The 13,371-nt window shown below is 37.9% G+C and overlaps 1 protein-coding gene across 15 annotated transcripts in view; it reads right to left on the bottom strand.

Annotated features, from left to right (window-relative positions):
• Positions 1-13,371, bottom strand: part of NUMB (NUMB endocytic adaptor protein) — a 195,738-nt gene that overhangs the window by 116,706 nt on the left and 65,661 nt on the right. The window lies entirely within an intron of this gene.

Consider the following 13,371-nt stretch of genomic DNA (forward strand, 5'->3'; position numbering starts at 1 on the left):
TACTAATAAATCATCTGTAACATTATCTATTTGTGATAAAGTTAGTTGTTTCTTTGAAGGGGGAAGTTTTAGTAATACAATATAAAAACCTGTTTTTAAAGGAATGATAGGAATAATATTTTACAAAAGCCCTATAGGATAATTTTGTTAAACAGCTCATCAATATTATCAAGGTGAGTTTTTATGAATGTCACCAGTCTAATAGCAAGAATTCTACTAAGTATTAAAATAACTTATTACATAAAAATAATTATTAAAATGATTGTTCATTGTAGCTCAAAGATTTGTTTTTTTTAATGGTTATGCATTTATTTTGAGAGAGAAAAAGAGAATGGGTGGAGGAGGGGCAGAAAGAGACTGGGACAGAGGATCTGAAGCAAGCTCTGTGTTGACAGCAGAGAGCCTGATGTGGGTGGGGCTCAAACTCAGGAACTGTGAGCAATGACCTGAACTGAACTTGGACACTTCAATGACTGAGCCACCCAGGCGCCCCTAGCTCAAAGATTTAATACAGAACGCCCATTCCCTAATATATTCCCTTTTAACAAATAATTGCAAAACATCAACAGACACATGAAAAGATGCTCATCATCAATTATCATCAGGGAAATGCAAATCAAAACTACAATGACAAATCACATCATCTTTGTCAATGACTAAAACCAACAACACAAGAACAGATGTTGGCAAGGATATAGAGAAAAAGGAACACTCATGCACTGCTGGTGGGAATGCAAACTGCTGTAGTCACTGGAAAACAGTAGGCAGGTTCCTCAAAAATTTTAAAGTAGAAGTACCCCATGATCCAGCAATTGCACTAGTAGGTACTTACCCAAAGAATACAAGAACACTAATTTAAAGGGATACATGTGCCCCTATGTTTATAGCAGCATTATTTTTAATAGCCAAGATATGGAAGCAGCCCAAGTGTCCATCAATTGATGAACAAAGAAGATGTGGTAAATATACACAGTGGAATATTAGCCATAAAAAATGAAATCTTGCCATTTGCAACAACATGGATGGAGCTAGAGAGTATTATGCTGAGTGAAATCAGAGAAAGACAAGCGCCATATGATTTCACTCATATGTGGAATTTAAGAATCAAAACAAATGAGCAAAGGGGAAGAGAGACAGAGACATAAACCAAGAAAAAGACTCTTAACTATAGAAAACCAACTGATGGTTAACAGAAGGGAGGTTGGGGGGTGGGGGATAGGTGAAATAGGTGATGGGGATTGAGGAGGAGTGCACTTGTTGTGATGAGCACTGCATTTTATATGGAATTATACCACTAAATTGTACATCTGAAACTAATATTACACTGTATGTTAACTGGAATTTAAATTAAAACTTTAAAAAACTAAACAAAAAATAATTCCAAAAATAGCCTTCAAATTTTCTTAATAAATTTATAAAGGTTTTTGTCTGGAATATGGCAATCTGTTTTCACAAAGCACCCTTTTTAAAGAAAACTTATTAGTTAAATAGGAAATCCTTAGGAAATCCTTTAAAAACCTATTGTAAACATATCAAAGGAAATGAATATAGGAAAATAAGGTGCTTGAGGTAACTTGGCCATTACAGAACTCCAAACAAAAATTCAAGTCCTTCTGCTCTGTATCTTAACAATTTGTAATTTTTCAACTTGATAAGCATTTCGTTCACTACTTTACTTTCTCTAAGTGATGAGAATAATTTTTGTCCTTTTTGTGACTCTATTAATAACCAATAAAATCAAGTTGTTCAATCACAACTCATAAATATGAAAAATTGTGACTTAGGAATTTTTAGGTAGCTTTTTATTTTATATAGCTTGCAAATGCCACTGATTATTTACATTTCCCTCATTTGCTTTGTCATTCTTTCACACTTTCTTTTTCCTGAACCATGTGAGTCGCAGACACTGTACCATTTTAGCAATGTTTCTTTTTTTATTATTAAATGTAATTTATTGTCAAACTGGTTTCCATACAACACCCAGTGCTCATCCCAACAGGTGCCCTCCTCAAGGCCTATCACCCACTTTCCCCTCTCCCCCACCCCCCCATCAACCCTCTGTTCTCAGTATTTAAGAGTCTCTTATGGTTTGCCTCCCTCCTTCTCTGTAACTATTTTTTCCCCTTTTCCCTCCCCCATGGTCTTCTGTTAGGTTTCTCAGGATCCACATATGAGCAGCACTCAATGTTTCTATGTATTTTCCCAGGAAGACAGATATGCACTTAGATAACCACAGTGTAGCAAATCAGAGCAGTATTGTATCAATGTTAAAATTTCTGTTACATAATTACACGCCATGTTCAAATGTTTCCAACTGCCTTAAAAATGTCCTTTAAAGCTACTGATTTCCCCAGTCCAAAATCCAATTCAGGACCTTGCATTACATTTAGTGGTAATGTCTCTATAGAAACTTACCATCTGAACAGTTCCTTAGTCTGTGTCTTTTAAAACTAATAGTTTAAAAGAATATAGACTAGTTATCTTGCAGAATGTCCCTCAATTATGTTTGTCTGATGGTCTCTCATGTTTAAATTCAGGCTATGCATTTTTTACAGGAATGTCACAAAGTAATGTTGGGTCCTTCACGCACATATCAAAAACTCCAAGAGGCTAGTGGGTTCTATTATCAGTGATACTAACTTTGATCATTTGGTAAAAGAGTCTCCTGCCAAGTTTCTCCACTGTAAAGTTACTAATTTTCTCTTTGTAATAAGTTAATATTTTGTAAGGAACTATCTTGAGGCTATGTAAATATCACATTCCTTATCAAACTTTCACCTAATAGTTTTGGTACTTGCAAATTATTCTTGCGTGAAAGTACTATTTAAATTGTTCTGAAATAGTCATTTTTTATTTTTTATTTTTTTAATGTTTATTTTTGAGAGAGAGAGAGAGAAAGAGAAAGAGCATGAACAGGAGAAGGGTAGAGAGAGACAGAGACACAGAATCCAAAGCAGGATCCAGGCTGTGAGCTGTCAGCACAGAGCCCACCATGGGGCTCAAACTCACAAACTGTGAGATCATTACCTGAGCTGAAGTCGGACACTTAACTGACTAAGCCACCCAGGTGCCCCTAATCTTTCTCAGTTGTGCTAAGTCGTATCACTCACATCTTAAACTCAGTCTGAATCTAAGTACAAAACTGCATAATAACAGGTATCATTTAAACAGATCTTACTATGTGTAAGCTAGTTCCTACCCTTCCCCTATGATCATCTGTTAAGTTTCTCAAATTCCACGTGAGTGAAATCATATGATATGTCTTTCTCTGACTGACTTATTTGCTTGGCATAATACACTCTAGTTCCATCCACATTGTTGGAAATGGCAAGATATTATTCTTTTTCATTGCCAAGTAGTATTCCATTGTGTGTATATACACATCTTCTTGATCCATTCATCACTTCATGGACATTTGGGCTCTTTCCATAATTTAGCTATTATTGATAGCACTGCTATAAACATTGGGGTGCATGTGCCCCTTCAAATCAACACTCCGGTATCCTTTGAATAAATTCCTAGTAGTGTAATAGCTGGGTTGTAGGGTAATTCTATTTTTAATTTTTTGAGGAACCTCCACACTGTTTTCCAGAGTGGCTGCATCAGTTTGCATTCCCACCAACAGTACAAGAGGGTTCCCCTTTATCCACTTCCTCACCAACATGTGTTGTTGCCTGAGTTGTTAATTTTAGCCACTCTGACCAGTGTGAGGTGGTATCTCACTGTGGTTTTGATCTGTATTTACCTAATGGTGAGTGATTTTGAGCATATTTTCATGTGTCTGTTTGCCACCTGGATGTCTTCTTTGGAAAAGTGTCTACGGGCACCTGGGTAGCTCAGTCAGTTAAGTGTCTGACTTCGGTTCAAGTAATGATCTCACAGTTCATGGGTTCAAATCCCACATCGGGTTCTGTGCTGACAGCTCAGAGCCTGGAGCATGCTTCAGATTCTGGGTCTCCCTCTCTCTCTGCCCCTCCCCCACTTGTACTCGGTCTCTCTCAAAAAAAAAAAAAACTGAATAAGGGGCACCTGGGTGGCTCAGTTGTTTAAGCATCTGACTTCGGCTCAGGTCATGATCTCCTGGTTTGTGAATTCGAGCCCCTCAGTGGGCTCTATGCTGACAGCTCAGAGCCTGGAGCCTGCTTAAGATTCTGTATCTCCCCGTCTCTGCCCCTCCCCTGCTCATGCTCTGTCTCTCTCTGACTCTCAATAATAAATAAATGTAAAAATATATATATTTAAAAAATGAACACATACTAAAAAAATTAAAAAAGGAAAAGTCTATTCATGTCTTCTGCTCATTTCTTCACTGGATTATTTGTCTTTTGAGTATTGAGTTTGGTAAATTCTTTATAGATTTTTGATACTAACCCTTTATCTGATATGCCATTGCAAATATCTTCTCCCATTCTTTAGGCTGCCTTTTAGTTTTGTTGTTTCCTTTGCTGTGCAGAAGCTTTTTATTGTGAACAGGTCCCAAAAGTTCATTTTTGCTTTTATTTTCCTTGCCTTCGGAGAGAGACATGTCAAGTAAGAACCTGCTGTGGCCAAGGTCAAAGGGGTTGCTGCCTGTTTTCTCATGTAGGAATTTGATGGTTTCCTGTCTCACATTTAGGTCTTTCATTCATTTTGAGTTTATTTTTGTGTATGGTGTAAGAAAGTGGTCCAGTTTCATTCTACATGTTGCTGACCAGTTCTTCTAACACCATTTGCTAAAGAGAGTGTCTTTTCTTCATTGGATACTCTTTCTTGCTTTGTGGAAGATTGGTTGGCCATATACTTGTGGGTCCATTTGTGGGTTCCACTGATCTATGTATCTGTTTTTGTGTCAATACCACACTGTCTTGACGATTACAACTTTCTAATACAGGCTGAAGTCCAGGATTGTGATGCCTCCAGCTTTGTTTTTTTTTTACCCCCAACATTACTTTGGTTATTCGGGGTCTTTGGTGGTTCCATTCAAATTTTAGGATTGTTTGTTCTAGCTCTGTGAAGAATGCTGGTGTTATTTTGATTGGGACTGAATTGAATGTGAGGATTGCTCTGGGTAGTATTGACATTTTAACAATATCTGTTCTCCCAATCCATGAGCATGGAATGTTTTTTTTCCATTTCTTTGTGTCTTCTTCAATTTCTTTGATAAGCTTTCTATACTTTTCAGAGATCTTCTACCTCTTCGGTTAGGTTTATTCCTAGGCATTTTACGTTTTTTGATGCAATTGTAAATGGGATCGATTCTGTGATCTCTCTTTCTGTTGCTTCATTATTGGTATATAGAAATGTGACCGATTTCTGTACATTGGTTTTATATCCTGAGACTTTGCTGAATTCCTGTATCAGCTCTGGCAGTTTTTTGGTGGAGTCTTTGGATTTTCCATGTAGAGTATCATGTCATTTGCAAAAAGTGAAAGTTTGACTTCTTCTTTGCCAATGTGTATGCCTTTTATTTTGTTCTGTTGTCTGACTGCTAATGCGAGGACTTCTAACACTATGTTAAACAACAGTGGTGAGAGTGGACATCCCTGTCATGTTCCTGATCTGAGGGGGAAAGCTCTCAGTTTTTCCCCATTGAGGATGATACTAGATGTAGGCCTTTCATATATGGTTTTTATGATGTTAAAGTATGTTCCTTCTATCCTGACTTTCTTAAGGGTTTTTTTTATTAAGGAAGGATGCTGTATTTTGTCAAATGCTTTTTCTCCATCTATTGACAGGATCATATGGTTCTTATCCTTTCTTCTATTAATGTGACTTTTCACGTTGACTGATTTGCAAATATTGAACCAGCCCTGCAGTCCAGGAATGAATCCCACTTGATCATGGTGAGTAATTCTTTTTATATACTGTTGAATTCGATTTGCTAGTACCTTGTCAAGAATTTCTGCATCCAGGTTCATCAGAGATACTGGCCTCTAATTCTCCTTTTTAGTAGAGTCTTTGGTTTGGGAATCAAGGTAAGGTTGGCTTCAAGCTTTCCTTCCGTTTCTGTTTTTTGGAACAGTTTGAGAAGAATAGGTATTAACTCTGCTCTGCTATAAATGTCTGGCAGAATTCCTCTGGGAAGCCATTTGGTCCAGGACTATTATTCGTTAGAAGATTTTTGATAACTGATTCAATTTCTTTGCTGGTTATGGGTCTGTTCTATTTCTTCCTGTTTGAGTTTTGGTAGTGTGGGAGTGTCTAGGAATTGGTCCATCTCTTCCAGATTGTCCAGTTTGTTGACACATAATTTTTCATAGTACTCTCTAATGATCTGTTTTTCTGTGGTGTTGGTTGTGATCTCTCCTCTTTCATTCATGATTTTACTCTGGTCCTATTTGGTACCATTTGGGTCCTCTCTCTTTTCTTTTTGAGACATATGGCCAGGGGTTTATCAATTTTGTTTATTCTTTCAAAAAAACCAGCTCTTAGATTCATTGCTCTGTTTGACTGTTTTTTGGATTTTATATTGTTTATTTCTGCTCTAATCTTTATTATTTCTCCTCTTCTGCTAGCTTTGGGCTTTTTCTGCTGCTGCCTTTCTAGCTACTTTAGGTGTAAGGTTAGGTTGTATATTGGACCTTTCTTGCTTCTTGAGATAGCCCTGAATTGCAGTGTATTTTCACCTTAGGACTGCCTTTGCTGCATCCCAAAGGATTTAGACTATCTTGTTTTCATTTTCATTTGCTTCCATATATTTTTTTAGTTGTTCTTTAATTTCCTGGTTGACCCATTCATTCTTTAGGAGGATATTCCTTAACCTCCATGCATTTGGGGACTTTCCAGGGTTTTTCTTGTGATTGATTTCAAGTTTCATAGCATTGTGATCTCAAAATATGCATGGTATGATCTCAGTCTTATTATACTTATTGAGGGCTATTTTGTGACCCAGTATGTGATCTATTTCGGAGAATGTTCTATGTGCACTCGAGAAGAATGTATATTCTGCTGCTTTAAGATGAAAAGTTCTAAATATATCTGTTAAGTCCATCTAGTCCAATGTGTCATTCAGAGCCATAGTTTCCTTACTGATTTTCTGCCTAGATGATCTGTCCATTGCTATAAGTGGAGTATTAAAGTTCCCTATAATTACAGTATTATTATCTATACAGGTGTTTATGTTTGTGATTAACTGATTTATATATTTGGGTACTTTCATATTGGGGGCATAAACATTTACAACTGTTAGCTCTTCTTGATGAATAGACCCCGTAATAATGATATAATGCCCTTCATCTCTTGTTACGGTCTTTGTTTTAAAATCTAGTTTGTCTGATAGAAGTATGGCTACTCCAGCTTTCTTTGGCCGTCCAATAGCATGATAGATGGTTTTCTATCCCCTCACTTTCAATCTGCAGGTGTCCTTAGGTCTGAAATGAGTCTCTTGTAGACAGCACATAGATGGATCTTGGTTTTTTATCCATTCTGATACCCTACATCTTTTGATTGGGGCATTTAGTCCATTTATATTCAGAGTGATTACTGAAAGGTATGGATTTAGTGCCATTGTGTTAGCTGTAGGTCTCATGGTTGTGGTGATGTCTCTGGTCCTTTGTAGTCATTGCTGCTTTCCACTATCAGAATACCCTTTAGGATCTCCTGCAGGACTGGTTTAGTGGGCACGAACTCCTTTAGTTTTTGTTTGTCTGGGAAAGCCTTGATCTCTCTTTCTATTCTGAATGACAGCCTTGCTGGATAAAGGATTCTTGGCTGCATATTTTTCTTATTCAACACAGTGAATATTTCCTGCCACTCCCTTCTGGCCTGCCAAGTTTCAGTGGACAGTTTGCTACTACCCTTATGTGTCTACCCTTGTTGGTTAAGGCCCGTTTGTCGCTAGCTGCTTCCAGCTCTCTTTATCTTTGTATTTTGCCAGTTTCACTATGATATGTCATGGTGTTGACCTGTTTTTGATTTTGAAGGGAGTTCTCTGTGCTTCGTGGACTTGGATGTCTGTTTCCTTCCTCAGATTAGGGGAGTTCTCAGCTATAATCTGTTCAAATAAACCTTGTTCCCCTTTCTCTCCCTCTTCTTCTGGAACTCCTATATATGGGTATTATTTTCGTTTCATGGAATCACCAGCTCTCTAATTATCCCCTCATGATCCAGTAATTTTCATTCCCTCTGTTTTTCAGCTTCATCATTTTCCATAATTTTATCTTCCGTTTCACCTATTCTCTCCTCTGCATCCTCCATCCTCGCTGTCCTTGTATCTAGTTTATTTTGCATCTTATTTGTAGCATTAAAAAAAATTTTTTTTAATGTTTGTTTATTTTTGAGAGACAGAGTATGAGTGGGGGAGGAGCAGAGAGAGAGGGAGACACAATACCCAAAGCAGGCTCCAGGCTCTGAGCTGTCAGCACAGAGCCCAGCATGGGTCTCGAACTCACCAACAGTGAGATCATGACCTGAGCCGAAGTTGGATGCTTACTGACTGGGCCACACAGGCGCCCCTGTAGCATTTCTTAATTCACCATACTTCGTAGGTCTTTAATCTCTGCAGCAAGATTCTCTGCTGTCTTCTACGTTTTCAAGCCCAGCTATTAGTCTTATGTTATTCTAAATTCTTAGTCAGATATGTTGTTTATATCTGTTTTGAGCAATTCTCTGTCATTTCTTCCTGGATTTTCTTTTGAGGAGAATTCTTCTGTTTCATGATTTTGGCTAGGTTTCTGTCCTTTACGTGTTTTAATAGCTTGTAATGTGTCCTGCACCTGTGAGTACTACTATATTAAAAAGGGATCATACACTGTCCAGGGCCTGGCACTTCAGGAAGTGTTTTTGGAGTGTGTTGCCTGCATTCTGTTGTTGCACATTTGGCTGCTCTATCCCACTGTTCAGTCCTCTGCAAAGCTCCTCCTTGCCTGTCATAGTAGAGTGTCTGGACCTTCCATCAGGTGTGCTTTGATTTGTTGGTTGAGATCCTGCCGAGCTGTCTCCTCTACCTGTGGAGATCCTTCTGCCACTCTGCAGATTAATTTCCTGGGTGTTCCAAGTGATCTGACCTCAATACAGCTGTGTTTGAGGGTGAGGGAAATCCTGGTCACCCTATTTCTCCATCATCTTAACTCCTCTCCACACTTTCTCTCTACACTGGGCACCCTACTCTTCTGCACTCCAGCAGCAGCAGTGACAGGGGTGGGGTTTCTGGGAGTGGAAAATCTCACTAGGTTATATTTGAGCAGACAGATCTGAAGATATTGAGTAGTAAGAGGGAAAACCCAAGTACACAGGTGAGAGAGAGCATTCTGGGTCAAAGGAACACCAAGTGCCCAATTCCTGAGGCAGAACTATGCCCAGTGTGTTTGAGGAATAGAAAGGAGATAATGTAGCTATATATAGCTTTCTTAGTAAAGGGAGAATGGGAAACGAGGTCAGAAAGGAAGCCAAGTTCTTCATATGGTTTCACAGGATATTATGAGGGGAGAAATCAGGAGTTTGGTTGTTAAGCCCAATAAAATGTAAAAGTTTATGAATAAGATAGCTATATGTCAAATTAACTTTTGAAAATGGCTAGCTCCAAGTCTATCACCCGTAATATTCATCATTAAACAGTCCTAATTACTCCAAGTCTGGAAGCAGTATCTCCTTCCTCTGAATCACTGCTTTTTCAAAAACTTCTTGTAGCATTTACTACATTTTACATATTATAACTATTGGTGTAGATCATGTCCTATAGAATTTAAGCACCTTGAGAGTAGAATTCATAGTTTATAGTTGTTTAATAGTAATAAAGGGCCACTGTTGGGATGCCTGGGTGGCTTAGTTAAGCATCCAACTCTTGATTTCAGCTCAGGTCATGATCCCAGGGTTGTGGGATCAAGCCCCATGTTGGACTCTGCTCTGAGCATGGAGCCTGCTTAAGATTCTCTCTCTCCCGCTGGCCCCCTCCCCTGCTTGCACGAAAGAAGGAAGGAAGGAAGGAAGGAAGGAAGGAAGGAAGGAAGGAAGGAAGGAAGGAAGGAAGGAAGGAAGGAAGGAAGAAGGAAAGAAAGAAAGAAAAGAAAGAAAGAAAGAAAGAAAGAAAGAAAGAAAGAAGAAAGAAAGAAGGAAGGAAGGAAGGAAGGAAGGAAGGAAGGAAGGAAGAGAGAGAGAGAGAGAGAAAGAAAAGAAAAAGAAAATAAAAGAAAAAGAAAAAAAAGAAAAAGAAAAAAAAGAAAAAGAAAAAAAAGAAAAAGAAAAAGGGCCACCACTTACTGAGGATATTTATCAGTCAGCTCATTTAATCCTATTATCACTTCCATTAGTATTTAGCACATCAGAAAATTCAGGTTTAGAGATATTAAATAACTGATGCAAAACTATCAGATAATTAGTAGGGTAACATTTTAACACAGGTTTGTCTGACTCTAGAGCCAATGTTCCATGTTGTCTTTAATCAACTTCAGCATCTAATTTAGAACCTTGTTTTCAAAAGGCACCTAATATATTTGTACCAAATAAATAACTAAAATAAATAACTCTGTTTAGGGACAGAAGATGAATTAGAGTCAGACCAATGATCAGATCAGAATTGGAAAAAGCAGGGAAAAAAAGATAAAATCCTTAATAAGGATTGTAAAAAGTTTGGCATAACTTTGGGCTTGCCCATTGGTCCAACTACACCTGTCCTTTGATATCTTAAACCCGCCATGCTTCCTTTCACCATAAGGTCTCTCTAATTGATAGTTTTAACAATTGCTTACTTTTCCCTAAGTTAATTCTACTCATTCTTTTTTTAATTTTTATTATTTTTGAGAGAGAGAGAGAGAGAGTTAGAGAATGAGCCAGAGAGGGGCAGAGAGAGAGAGAGACACAGGATCTGAAGCAGGCTCCAGGCTCTGAGCTGTCAACACAGATCCTCATGCAGGGCCTGAACTCACGAACCAGGAGATCATGACCTGAGCTGAAGTTGAGACGCTTAACCAACCGAGCCACCCAGCTGCCCCCAATTCTACTCATTCTTCAGAGCTCTGTTCAGATATCACTTCCTCAAAGTAACTGTCCTTGACCACTGCCTCTCTCACCTGAACTAAATCTCTATAATAAGCAAGTAACATCCTGCTTCTCTTTTACACTTTATCACAATATAAATAAATGTGTACTTAATACGTCTCTTCTCTGCAAGAATAAAAACAGCATGAGGGCAGGATCCTCATCTGTCAAGTTCACTGTAAATGATTAGTAAATGCTTAAAATTGTTTATAATATTGCTTTATTATTATAAGTTATTATTTAGGAAATGATTTAATAAGAGACATACCTTACAAATTATTATAGAGTAGACTGTGTCTGATCAATTCTCCTGGCAACAAATTCTATAAAAATAGGATTTAAAAACAAAAAAATATACACAGAAAGCAGATTAGATATGAGAAGCCAAAATACCAAAGGAAAAGAAAAGGCAGAGCTAAGTCTGACATTCACTACTTTTTCCTCCTGAGGCAACTAGCTGCATACTAGACCTTTTGGCCGTCTCACAGGACTGCAGAGACAGAAATTAGAGCTCAGGGCGTATCAAGACAGGTAGGATTTGAGGGGCTGAGATTCCACATAAAAGGCAACCACAGAAAAATGAATCTGGAAATTCTGTACCACATTTGCCCTTAGGGTATTTACTGAATCCTAACCTGTGCATGGAGCAAGAGGGCTGGGGGCGGGGGGGGGGGGGGGGGGGGAGGGGGGGGCTATTTTAAAGCCAAAAAGGTAAGTAGAACTTCTGGTAGGTTCACAGTGCTGGGAAAAGAAAAATTACAGTTCAGGGCCTGCCAAGAAGGACAGCCTCTGGCAAATACCCCAGGATTCCATTTGATAGCTCTGAAGGACAACACTCTTCAGAGTAAGGGGAAACTGGATTTAAACCAGCTCTTAAGAAGTCTAAAACAAAGCCTCAAGTCATCTCAAGCCTGTATTGGATCAAGGTCATTTGCTCCTACTTTTAAATACCACTACAAGAAAATTAAATCCTTTCTAGAGAACAGTATCATCATTAAAACCCTCTATAATTTTTTATACACAATCTGACATTCATTTTAAAAATTACCAGAAATGCTAGGAGACAAGACCAAATGACTGAAAGACAAGAGAAAAAGCAGGCAATAAAAAAAGACCAAACGGTGATCCAAATATCTTAAATCACCAGGCACAGATTTTAAAAGAACTGTGATTAATATGTTCAGGAAAATAGATGAGAATTTCACCAGAGACTTGGAATCTATACAGACAAATAAAAAATCATAAAACTGAAATTCTGAAACTAAAAAATATAAAATTAATTAGAAAAACATGCTTATAACAGATTTGACACTAAATAAATTAGAAAACAGATCAATAGAAAATATCCACATGAAGGACAAAAAAAAAAAAAACAGATGGAAAAACAAGAAAAGCACATGAGAGGCATATAGGCGACAGAGAAAGATAGAACATACAGTTCTGCAGAATCCCAGAAGTAGTGAATGCGACTGGGGCAGAAACAATATCTTAAAAATATTCCAAACCTGACAAAACACATCAAGCTACAGATTCAAAGGGGTCTATGGAATCCAAGCAACTTAAATACAAAGAAACCCACCTGGAAGAATTATTTAAAACTGAAGAAGGGCACCTGGGTGGATCAGTTCGTTAAGCATCCAACTTTTGATTTAGGCTGAGGCCATGATTTCATGGTTTGTGAGATCAAGCCCTGCATTGGGCTCTGTGCTGACAGCATGGAGCCTGCTTGGGATTCTCTCTCTCCTTGTCTCTCTGCTTCTATTTTTCCCTCAAAAATATATAAATAGACTTTTAAAAATGATAAATTAAAAAAAAAACTAATGGAAACCAAAGACACTGCCTCCCTAACAACAACAAAAAGTGGAATCAGAAGACAATAGGATATATTTAAAATACTGAAAGAAAATAACTGCCAAGCTGGAATTCTATGCCCAATAAAAAATACCCTTCAAAAAGCCTCCAAATTTATCCTATGAAGCCAGCATTACTCTGATACCAAAACCAGATAGACACTACAGAAAAAAAGAACTACAGACCAATATCTCTAATGCACATAGATGCAGTAATCCTCAACAAAATATTAGCAAACCGAATCCAACAATACATTAAAAAAATCTTTCACCACAATCACACAATCGAGTGGGATTTGTTCCCGGGATGCAAGGGTGGTTCAGTATTCACAACCCAATCAACGTGATACATCACATCAACAAGAGAAAGGAGAAAAACCGTGATCATTTCAGTAGATTTAGAGAAAGCATTTAACAAAGTACAACATCCATTCATGACAAAGACCCTCAACAAAGCAGGTTTAGAAGGAACATACCTCAGCATAAAAAAGGCCATGTAAGGAAAAACCCAGAGCTAGCATCATACTCAACAGTGAAAAACTGAGAGCCTTCCCCTTAAGATCAGGAA

The sequence above is a fragment of the Acinonyx jubatus genome, chromosome B3 (genome assembly GCF_027475565.1).
Source record: "Acinonyx jubatus isolate Ajub_Pintada_27869175 chromosome B3, VMU_Ajub_asm_v1.0, whole genome shotgun sequence".
NCBI lineage: Eukaryota > Metazoa > Chordata > Mammalia > Carnivora > Felidae > Acinonyx > Acinonyx jubatus.